Source organism: Triticum dicoccoides, chromosome 5A (assembly GCF_002162155.2).
Source record: "Triticum dicoccoides isolate Atlit2015 ecotype Zavitan chromosome 5A, WEW_v2.0, whole genome shotgun sequence".
NCBI lineage: Eukaryota > Viridiplantae > Streptophyta > Magnoliopsida > Poales > Poaceae > Triticum > Triticum dicoccoides.
Window position 1 is genome coordinate 21,157,516 of NC_041388.1, and position 12,066 is coordinate 21,169,581.

Genomic DNA, 12,066 nt, shown 5'->3' on the forward strand with positions numbered 1-12,066 from the left:
GAAGCTGTGATGAAGGGAGAGAGAAGAAAGATGAGGATATCCTATCTTTTGTTAATTAGCCCGTGAGAGAGAGAAACTCAGAAAAAGAGGCTCTATAAGGGAGAGAGAGAAGTAAGAGAATTTCTTTTGAGACATTAGAAGTCAGATCGCGGACAGAGGCGAGGTCGAGGCCGTGGAGCAGATTTGTTCGGGAGATTACAAGGATTGACGATGTCAGCAGGACCATATACTGGAGCTAGTTTTGCGCCCTCCATTTCCAAAACCAATTTTGGAGCATCATATCTTCCTTCATCTGCTGGAGAATTTTGCGCTCTAAGGTACTACTGGATGTTATTTTGTGCTACTTTTCAATCTCTTTTTGCTGTCATATAGTTTGTTGTTCGAAGTTGAAACCTCTAGTACAGAGCAAGGTTTTCACTTTCAGTTCCAGAAAAAAAAATCTGGCACCAGCCAAAATCACCGAAATTCAGTGATTTCGGTTTACATTATATATTTGATTTTTTTTTAAAATATTTGAATTTCATGTGTACCACTGAAATTGCTGGAATATTTTTGCCCAAAGGTAAATATTTCAGTGACCGCTGAAATTAATGAAATTTAGTGAATTTCATCGAAACCTCACTCAAAGTGAAAACCATGACTGCAGAGTTCCACAGACATTGTAAGAAAATTTGGTGGTGTACTAACCAACAGAGTTTCAATCTCTTTTGGACAAAAAGAGAATGTTTAGGACAGCTCCACTACTCTAGAGCGCACTAACACCCATCATAGTCAGGCCACAAAATTCTATGAACCAGAATTGAGTGAATGACTGGGACTTTGACCGTGGTCTCCGTGGGGCTAGTGGTATATGGCCAAACATCTCTTGTAATGTGGTTCTGGTGGATTGCTTAATACTAGACGCTGAGCCTGTGGCATACTCCCATATCTTGTTCTTCCACCATGCACCGCACAACAAATCTCTTATTCACCACCTTCATCATCGTAAGCATCGCTTCATCTTCACAAGTGGTGCATGCACTAGCACCACAACCGCAGCATGTCCATGTCGGCGGCTGCATCCCAGCTGAGAGGGCCGCCTTGCTCTCCTTCCACAAGGGCATCACACGCGATAATGCTAGTGTCCTTGCCTCGTGGCATGGGCGCACTACCGGACTCGCGGTCTATGCCTATGGCCACGGGCCATCGGCATAGGCCCTAGGCCGTCGGCATAGATCTATGCCTACGGTTGCCGTCGGCATAGGCCCATCGGCGTAGATGTCGTCGGCGTAGTCTTGTCAGACCGTCGGCATAGTATAGCCGTCGGCATAGGGGCCTATGCCGACGGCCTGACGTCAACCACACTACAAGAAATATGTCAACTTGTGACCTTCTGTTAGTGACCCTGAAAGAATTGGTCATAGATCTATGACCATTTCAGACCAATTGATCAAAAGTTGTTCGGGGGCTCCAAAACCTAAACTATAACGACCATTTTGGTCAGAAAGGTCGTAATTTCCTTACACGAAATGGTCATAAAGCAGATAGCACTGGTCCGCTGCCTTATTTCTAGCTGATCATGACCAATATAGATGGTCATAACCTTGTAAATTGTGGTGGGTTGCTATGACTAGGCACCACCTCATCAGTTTTGCCTATGTGTCATGTCCATGTGGCAGTTTTTGCCCTAGGTTGTGAAGCAACCTATATTTTTGTCATTCCCAAAATTCCCAAAAAAATCTCATAAATTCTTTGGGTCATATCTTCATCAAATATGTAAAAATCCTTCCTTGCCTAGTTCAAAACTAATTCAACAATATTCATTTTCCTATTCTGTTCACGACAGCACTTTATGAAGGAAGTTCTATTTATATATTCTTGATTGCCCTCGAAATTTTTGGGCACTCTTTCCTATCCAAATCATTACTGCATGACAAAATTCAGCTCCACTTGCCTAGCAAATCTTCCTCGGCAAATTTCCAAAGTTTTTGTCCACCTAGAAGCATTGTGAAGGAAGTACCTTTTTTATATATCCAAATGACATGAAATTTATACAGTTTCTTCATATGCCCAAATTATCACCCTCCTCCAAATTGCAGCTCAGGCAAATTATCTATGTGAGCCCAGGTTCAATTTATATTTTATGGCCAAATTGGCATGTTGCAAAGCAAGTGTTATCTAGACCCCTCCTATTAACCTCAAACTCTTTGGGCACTCTTCCATACCCAAATCATTGCCACATGATAATATTCAGCTCCATTTTCCTAGTCAATCTTTCTCAGGAAATTTTCAAAGTTTCTACCTCGAGAGAAGCTTTGTGAAGTAAGTACTAGCTAGGCTTACCCAAATGATCTGAAAATCTACCAAGGCATAACCATACCTATGTAACTTACCTACACCAAATTTGAGCTCATTTCATTCATCCAATTTCTCTCACTAGTTTTCCCAAGTTTCTGTCCATAGAAGAGCATTGTGAAGGAAGTACCACTTTGGCATGTCCAAATAGTATCAATTTTCTACGGTGCTTTCCAATGCCCAAATAACCATCCTCCACCAAATTTCAGATCAATCCATTCATTATTTTGAGCCCAGCTTCAACATTCATATTTCTGTCCAGTGTGGTACTTTGCAAAGCAAGTACCACCTAGGATCCTCCTTTTGATCTGAAAATTTGCGAAGACATTCTTCTTAGTAGATGATCATCCTCAGCAAAAACTCACTCCCATTGGCCATGTGCATTTCCCGTACCGCTAATCAAACACTTGGCTGCTAATTCATGTTTGAGCATCGATCGGTCTCCTCGTGAGAACATTATGTTGTAATTTTCTTCCTAGAACCTACCTGGGGAGTGCCCAACCCACTAGACATGCCTAGGCTGCCCAGAACACATGGCAACGCCACGGTCACGCGGTGACCACGCGTCGGGCATGCGAGTTTACGCGCTCTAGAGTTGGGGGCCTTGGCCACCGCCCAAACCATGACGTATCGCCATCAAACCATGTATTTATGATTAAATAGGTACTTATGTAACTATAAATGATTTTTGGAAAAAATAAATAGTAAACTATGAGCCAGCTGCAGTTCAAATTTGACCTGCTTCCTACTGAATCGGCGGGAATTTGTCTTTTTCACCAGAGGTGGATCAAAACTTTTGACGCCCAACAATTTTGTCAATTGTGCATTTAATATGGCTTAGTATTTTATAAAAATGATTTGGTCCAGTTTTGCAACAATTATTTGGGAGGTCCTTCACAAAAAAACCTCCTTTTGGGCACTCGAAAAATGGAAATGGTTTTTTCGTCCAAAGAAAATGAAAACTTCCTTAGGCAACATTGTTTGCCATTCCAATATACACCCTTGTTGTGACGCCCCCGATTCAATCATACACTAATCATGCACGCAAATGTGTACGATCAAGATCAGGGACTCACGGGAAGATATCACAACACAACTCTACAAATAAAATAAGTCATACAAGCATCATAATACAAGCCAGGGGCCTCGAGGGCTCGAATACAAGTGCTCGATCATAGACGAGTCAGCAGAAGCAACAATATCTGAGTACAGACATAAGTTAAACAAGTTTGCCTTAAGAAGGCTAGCACAAACTGGGATACAGATCGAAAGAGGCGCAGGCCTCCTGCCTGGGATCCTCCTGACTACTCCTGGTCGTCGTCAGCGGGCTGCACGTAGTAGTAGGCACCTCCGGTGTAGTAGGGGTCGTCATCGACGGTGGCGTCTGGCTCTTGGACTCCAGCATCTGGTTGCGACAACCAGAAAGAAAGGAAAGGGGAAAAAAATGGGGAGAAAGCAACCGTGAGTACTCATCCAAAGTACTCGCAAGCAAGGAACTACACTACATATGCATGGGTATATGTGTAAGGAGGCCATATCAGTGGACTGAACTGCAGAATGCCAGAATAAGAGGGGGATAGCTAATCCTGTCGAAGACTACGCTTCTGGCAGCCTCCGTCTTGCAGCATGTAGATGAGAGTAGATTTAAGTCCTCCAAGTAGCATCTCCAAGTAGCATCTCCAGTAGCATCGCATAGCATAATCCTACCCGGCGATCCTCTCCTCGTCGCCCTGTAGAAAAGCGATCACCGGGTTGTCTGTGGAACTTGGAAGGGTGTGTTTTATTAAGTATCCGGTTCTAGTTGTCATAAGGTCAAAGTACAACTCCAAGTCATCCTGTTACCGAAGATCACGGCTATTCGAATAGATTAACTTCCCTGCAGGGGTGCACCACATAACCCAACACGCTTGATCCCATTTGGCCGGACACACTTCCCTGGGTCATGCCCGGCCGCGGAAGATCAACACGTCGCAGCCCCACCTAGGCACAACAGAGAGGCCAGCACGCCGGTCTAAACCTAAGCGCACAGGGGTCTGGGCCCATCGCCCATAGCACACCTGCATGTTGCGAGGGCGGCCGAAAGCAGACCTAGCCTAGTGGCGTTCCAGTCCAATTCGGTGCGCGCCGCTCCGTCGCTGACGTCTGAAGTGCTTCGGCTGATACCATGACGTCGGGATACCCATAACTACTCCCACGTAGATGGTTAGTGCGTATAGGCTCGTAGCCGACTCAGATCAAATACCAAGATCTCGTTAAGCGTGTTAAGTATCCGCGAACGCCGAACAGGGCCAGGCCCACCTGTCTCCTAGGTGGTCTCAACCTGCCCTGTCGCTCCGCCACAAAGTAACAGTCGGGGGCCGTCGGGAACTCAGGCCCACCACTACCTGGATGGAGCCACCTGCCCCTTCAGCCCCCATCTCCAAACAGTATCACCAGTAATGTAACAGTGTAAAGTATATAGTATATGTCCGTGATCACCTCCCGATGTGATCACAGCCCAGTAGTATAGCATGGCAGACGGACAAGAGTGTAGGGCCACTGATGGAACACTAGCATCCTATACTAAGCATTTAGGATTGCGGGTAAGGTATCAATGACTGTAGCAGCAATGACAGGCTATGCATCAGAATAGGATTAACGGAAAGCAGTAACATGCTACACTACTCTAATGCAAGCAGTATAGAGAAGAGTAGGCGATATCTGGTGATCAAAGGGGGGGCTTGCCTGGTTGCTCTGGCAAGAGAGAGGGGTCGTCGGTGATGTAGTCGACCACAGGGGCATCAGCATCGTCACGGGGTCTACCGGAGAGAAGAGGGGGGAAGAAACAGTAAATACATAGCAAGCAAGTGCATAACAGGACAACAAGCAGAGCTAGACGTGTTCTAACGCGGTAGTAGGTGATACCGATGAAGGGGGAAAGCATCCGGGAAAGTATCCCCGGAGTTTCGCGTTTTTGGACGGATGAACCGGAGGGGAAAAGTTGCATGTTTGCTATGCTAGGTATGGGTGGCGGACGAACGGGCTGCGTATTCGGATTCGTCTCGTCGTTCTGAGCAACTTTCATGTTGAAAATATTTTAATCCGAGTTACGGATTAAAAGATATGATTTTCTAAAGCTTTTATTAATTTCTGGAATTTAATTAATTAATTAATTAATTCAAAAATGATTTAATGACATCAGCATGATGTCATGCTGGCATCAGCAGTCAACAGAGTTGACTTGGTCAACCTGACCAGCGGGTCCCACTGGTCAGTGACACATTTTAATTAAACAGTTTAATTAATCTAAACAAAATTAATTAGTGGGTGGGCCCCACTGCCATACTAATTAGTTAGCTAATTAACAGTAGTTAATTAGGTTAACTAATCATTAGGTTAATTAATCTTATTTGGTTAATTTAATCAGAATTAATTAGGTTAATTAATTGGTTAATTAATTAATTAATTATTTTCATTATTTATCTACTTATTTATTTATTTAATTCTTTTTTTTCTTCTTCTTTTTTTTTAACAGAAACGTTCTGGGGGGGTGTGCCCCACTTGTCATAGGGCCAAGGCCCTTAACGGGCATACGGGCACTGGGTGCTGGGTCACGGGCGTGCGGTTTTCGCCCGAACGGCGAGCGGTGCGGGGCTAGCGGCAGGGAGGCGGCGACGGGCAGCAGTGGAGGCAGGGCGGCGCTAAGCAGCGACGGTGGCGGCAGGTGCAGCGGCAGGAGCTGGCGACCGCACGGGAGGGCACGGGCGAGCAAAGTCGGCCGCGGCAGACAGGGCAGCGGCGCGAGCGCCGGACGGCGCGAGCGCCGGACGGAGCTGCGGGACAGGGAGGAGGAGGACCGGGACGTGTGGGCGTGGTGCGGTGTGGCGAGGGCGGCCCAGAGCATGAGCTCCGGCACGCGAGCGCTGCGGGGTGGGGGGAAACAGCGCCGGCGACAGAGAAGGGAAGGAAGGGAGCTCACGGTGGGGAGTAGGGACCGTGGCAGTGGGCTCGACGGAGGTCGGGGGAAGTCCGACGAGGGAGATCCGGCGACGGGCGGTGTTAGTCCGGCGACGACGGGGTCCCGAGCTCGTGCTCGTGGTCGAAGAGGAGGTAGTAGACGATGGCGCCGCGGGCGGAGAGGAAGGAGGCCGAGAGGAGCCGACGAGGACGAGGCGTGGTCGAGGCGGCGAAGGGGCTCCCGCGTCGAGCGGCGTCCTAGGCGGCGAGGTCGAGGTCCAGCGGCGGGGCGGCGTGCGCGGTCGGGCCACGATCTGATCTGGATCGTGGAGGGAAGGGGAAGCGAGTGGGGGGGAAGTGGCTGTTCGGTTAGGGTTAGGGGAAGTGGGGGGAGAGGGTAAGGGAGTGGGGGCGCGGCCGGTTGGGCCAGGTGGGCCGGCCTGAGGAGGTGGGCTGCCTGGTCCAGTGGGTGGGGGGTTCTCTCCTCTTTTTTTTGTTTTGGTTTTGTATTTTCTTTTCTTTTATCTATTTACTTTTTTGTTTTTAAATCATGTTAAGTTATTTAGGCATTTTATAAAAATGTGTTTACTACACCATAATTACCCTTGTAATATTCAGCACCGCCCGAACATTTTTGTTTCAACTTTTGAAAACTTTTGTTGTTTGACCTACTTTGAATTTAAATATTGAAACGGTTTCGAATCATCGCGAGGTTAGCAACAGTAACCGAGGTGACGTGGCAGGATTAGCATGGGATTACTGTAGCATGATTTTCCGGGCGTCACAATTCTCCTCCACTACAAGAAATCTCGTCCCGAGATTTAAGAGGGGGAGTAAGGGGGAAAGTTCTGGTTATTCTAATGGATCTTCTCGAAGAAGTTAATCCCTTTCGTTGATGTCTTCAATCCTTTATTCCAAAGCGTCATGATGAAGTTGTCGTCCTTTCTTCGGGGAACTCCATCGTACTTACGAATCGGTAAGGGGCAGCTCTACAATGATAGGATGTTATAAGGGAAATTCATCTGGGGGTATCCCAAGAATGAACATATGAGTATCTCTCGAGTTGAACAAATGACACACATCGAGAGCAAAGTAAGACGGTGTAATAAGAAGTTTCATGCGGATAGGCAATCATTCATTGCCTGAAGCAGAGTGCGAAAGGGGTTCAGAGCAACGGGAATAAGTATTGTGTCCGATACCAGAATAGATCAACAGGCAAGTGGCCCGTGAATTACCTACAAAGTCAAGCACGAGGAATAACTTTGACATCAGGTTGTACAGGAGAGTCAGGTTTCGATCCTGTGGAACTGTGGGTTATGGGCCCACCATGTGGGTTAGAAGTAGGAAGGGCGGAGACGTCTTGCGTGATCATGCAAGAAAGGCATGTCAGGGGGGTAGCCTGTCGATTATGTCGGCGACAACGTCGATACCAAGAGCGAGGGACGAAGAGAACTATTTTCCTGCTCGTTGAACGAGGCGGGCCAAGAGGCAAAGTTCTCATCCATCGGCGGTTACCGAAATGTCATCAACAATAGAAACAGGGTCTCACTGTCAGAGTTGTACACCGAGGTGTTTACCTACGCAGTGAATTATTACTGCTTAGATTATATAGATCACAAGAAAGGTTAAACCAAACAACGGAAAGGAAATATGGTTATCAAATTACACAAAACAAAGACAAGGAAAATGTGTTTAAACACATATTTCAGGGGTATATCCTTCCCAATGACAAGCAGAGCATGATATCCATGACAGGATATAAAGTAGAAAACCATTTAGGTAAGGGGGAAGGAATCTCATGATATTACCCATACAACGGTGTTAGGATAAGTGATAAATAAAATTTAGTATCGTGCTTCAAATGTTCCTGTTGAAAATCGGAGTACCATTGACATGCTTCGAGATAGCATTGACATGGTCTTCAGGTGAAGATCAGACTTTGGAAACACGAAGGATCCATCAGGAATAACTTGTAGAATAAGTCTTACAATTTCCTCATGGACGAATGGATAACCTTGCTGAAAAGGAATCTATAATGATAGGTCCTCCAGCCGGGGGGGGGGGGTGCTAGGCATGACATCATGTTACCGGGTCATCAAAGGATCAATGTCATAACTCTTGGAAAGTTGTCCCAACCATCATATCTGACCGAGATTCAGATCCGATTGGTGTCAGGATACCTGAGACTCAGGATGTCCGAGAAGAAAAGGCGCAACACAAATCGTTGAAATGGCATTGCAAGCTTCTCGGGAAATGAACTATGGGAGCGGGTTTCTGAAGCAATAGTTCACCATTAAACCAAGGAGAGGACAAGGAGGCGTCTGGTGAACTCAACGGCAATTCACCGATATTCCCAAAAGATGGATTTCCACCATTAGGTGAACAAGGAGATAACATTGTCAGATCAAATGATATAAGGAAGTATGCTCGAGGAAAACATACACAATTAAACATTGGTTGAAAGGTGCGCCCGAAATGTGGATTGGGTTGCACGACCAATGTCAGAATGGTGATTTAATTAGCGAAGGACTTAGAATGAACTATCGATCATTAACTTCAAAGCAATAGGGTTGCTAGAAGTGCATAATCCAAACAACACCGTTCACTTGTGGGTACCCCGGTTGGAATCAACACGAGGACCAAGAAAGAATGGTGATGGTGAGAAGTATCATTATAGCAAGAATTCTTAAGAGGTGGAGCAATCCTCACAACATTCTTAACATCAAAGATGGTAATACTCCGCGGTAGAATATAACATAAGTTGGATAGCAAGGAACTCAAGGTACAACACAATACAGGAACAAGTTTTGTGTTGGAGGGAATGCAAAAATGTTGTCGCTGATAACACCAATCATCGAGGGCAAGGATGGTATTTCTCATCATGATTTCAATAGATCTCTTGGAAGAGCTCAGAATGTTGATGATATTCACGACACATTTGTCGCGAGAGTTCATGAAGATGTAATCGATCGGTGATGACATCAAGTCAAAGTAATGATAAAGTGAAAGGTTATTGGAACCAAGGGTACGACACAAACTCGAAACCAAGCTTGTTGTTCAAGGCGAAATGATATGACGATGATGATCGCGTAAGGTTAGTTCATCGTCGAAAATTGTGCTCCGGGAAGAAGGACCGGGTAGCACAGTTAAAATTAGCTCGATAATGATATAGCCGATCAGGCTAGGAATGACTTGAAGGATTAATAAATTTGTAAGCAGTGATGGGTTCAAATACTTGTTGAATCGCAATGCGAACTCGATTCATTTATCGGTGTCCTTGAGTGTATAATAACTCAGAGCCCGTGAAAAATTGGAATCAGTGGAAAGGTAGCACTTGATGAAGAACTCATAAGAAGTTATGCAGTTCCATGATAATCTTGAGATACCAGGGGGTAATACTCGACACAAGATCGAAGTAAAGATTGGACGGGTGTATTAATCCATAGAAGACAATTGTTTTAACTTGTCCGAGAAATGGAATCAAGGAAGAACAATCATGGTCGGAACCACGGTTGCAAGGTATCAATTCACAGATACCATATGTTTGCTATCAAGGAAATAGTTATTATTACAAGAAGCTTCCATGATAGGATATACATCGCGTCCATGGGCATGAACACAAAGTTCAAGGTCGACTCCCACTTCCTCAATGCATAATCTTCCATTCACCTCTCGTATTTCGAAGATGACATTAGTTGTTGAAAGTTTTACCTGGTGCAATACTAGATAAGTATGACTCGTGAAAACTTTCGGGTTCACACGGTTTAGAGAAGGCATATGTTCAACCCATAGGGGCTTCTTAGAAACATATACCACAAGTTTCCAGAGTAAATAACACAAGCCCGAAAGCAGAGCATGGTTGGCCAAGCAGAGGATACAACTTAACAAGGGCATCATGTATAAGGGGAAGAACTCACAAAGTGTTCAAATGTGAAGGACACTGTCGGATAACAATCCAACAAAGGACTTGATAGTCCACAAAGGATCTGATATGAGTATCGGTACTCAACCAGAAGAGGAAGGAATGCAAATGCAACAGGTTATGGAATCATCTGAATAATTCAAAGCTTAAATAAAAAGGAATTATGATTTCCAAAACAAAGGATCAGAAGCAGACGTTCTGATCAAGGATGGATCAATTGAATATACCAGAGGCACAATCGACGACAGATAGTTTGGTCGAGAACCAGCTCATGTTTGAAAGATGTCTGAGCCGGAGAGATAATTTAAAAGGATCAACTGATGATTACGTGCATTCGCAACATATTGAGTCAACAGACTCAAAATGATAATGCCAAGGAATGTCAATAAGATTTCTATACTTGTGGGATTAATCATAATGAAAGTAAACAAGAAATTCCAAGAGCAATAGGCTGCTCGGGATTTTCGGAAGATCGAATGGCATTTCGAAGACTTTTGTGAAATACATGAATCAACTGGGGATGAGCGGATACTCGATAAGTGCGAGAAATTATCCGTATGGGTATTCAGGTGGTAAGGAACTGCAAGGCAATAGGCGTAAGTATTCTAAGAACAACAACGAGTATTTCGGGGCGTCTTGTAATAAAAAGAACAACTGGGGACTAAGTAAGAACGGTGTATGAATTTATCCATAGGGATATTTCGGTGGTAGTGAATTGCAAAAGCAATGGGCAGTCCTGAAAGAGTATCGGAAAGTAACTTTGAAATCTTCATGTGCAGTCGGCGATCATCTAGACTGAAGGGGCTCTCCGGGAGAAAGCGTTTTCGAGAACCTAAAGTTAGATTTTCGAAAATCATTTAACCCGACTAGAAGAGAGATCAGAGTCCCAGAGTATAGACGAGGAGTAAAAGATCCTAATACCACCCAATGGCGACGTGGGCCCGTAAGGCACACAGCCAAGTTAGTAAAAGTTTTGCAATGGCTAGACTCGACTTCGGCCAAGGAGTTGGAAGGGGAATTCCTACAGGCAGTCGGCTCTGATACCAACTTGTGACGCCCCCGATTCAATCGTACACTAATCATGCACGCAAATGTGTACGATCAAGATCAGGGACTCACGGGAAGATATCACAACACAACTCTACAAATAAAATAAGTCATACAAGCATCATAATACAAGCCAGGGGCCTCGAGGGCTCGAATACAAGTGCTCGATCATAGACGAGTCAGCAGAAGCAACAATATCTGAGTACAGACATAAGTTAAACAAGTTTGCCTTAAGAAGGCTAGCACAAACTGGGATACAGATCGAAAGAGGCGCAGGCCTCCTGCCTGGGATCCTCCTGACTACTCCTGGTCGTCGTCAGCGGGCTGCACATAGTAGTAGGCACCTCCGGTGTAGTAGGGGTCGTCATCGACGGTGGCGTCTGGCTCTTGGACTCCAGCATCTGGTTGCGACAACCAGAAAGAAAGGAAAGGGGAAAAAATGGGGAGAAAGCAACCGTGAGTACTCATCCAAAGTACTCGCAAGCAAGGAACTACACTACATATGCATGGGTATATGTGTAAGGAGGCCATATCAGTGGACTGAACTGCAGAATGCCAGAATAAGAGGGGGATAGCTAATCCTGTCGAAGACTACGCTTCTGGCAGCCTCCGTCTTGCAGCATGTAGATGAGAGTAGATTTAAGTCCTCCAAGTAGCATCTCCAAGTAGCATCTCCAGTAGCATCGCATAGCATAATCCTACCCGGCGATCCTCTCCTCGTCGCCCTGTAGAAAAGCGATCACCGGGTTGTCTGTGGAACTTGGAAGGGTGTGTTTTATTAAGTATCCGGTTCTAGTTGTCATAAGGTCAAAGTACAACTCCAAGTC

At 45.4% G+C, this 12,066-nt stretch overlaps 1 pseudogene; it reads left to right on the plus strand.

Annotated features, from left to right (window-relative positions):
* The first annotated feature begins 807 nt into the window (after positions 1 to 807).
* The window catches only part of LOC119299075, a 39,983-nt pseudogene continuing 28,724 nt past the window's right edge, over positions 808 to 12,066 (plus strand).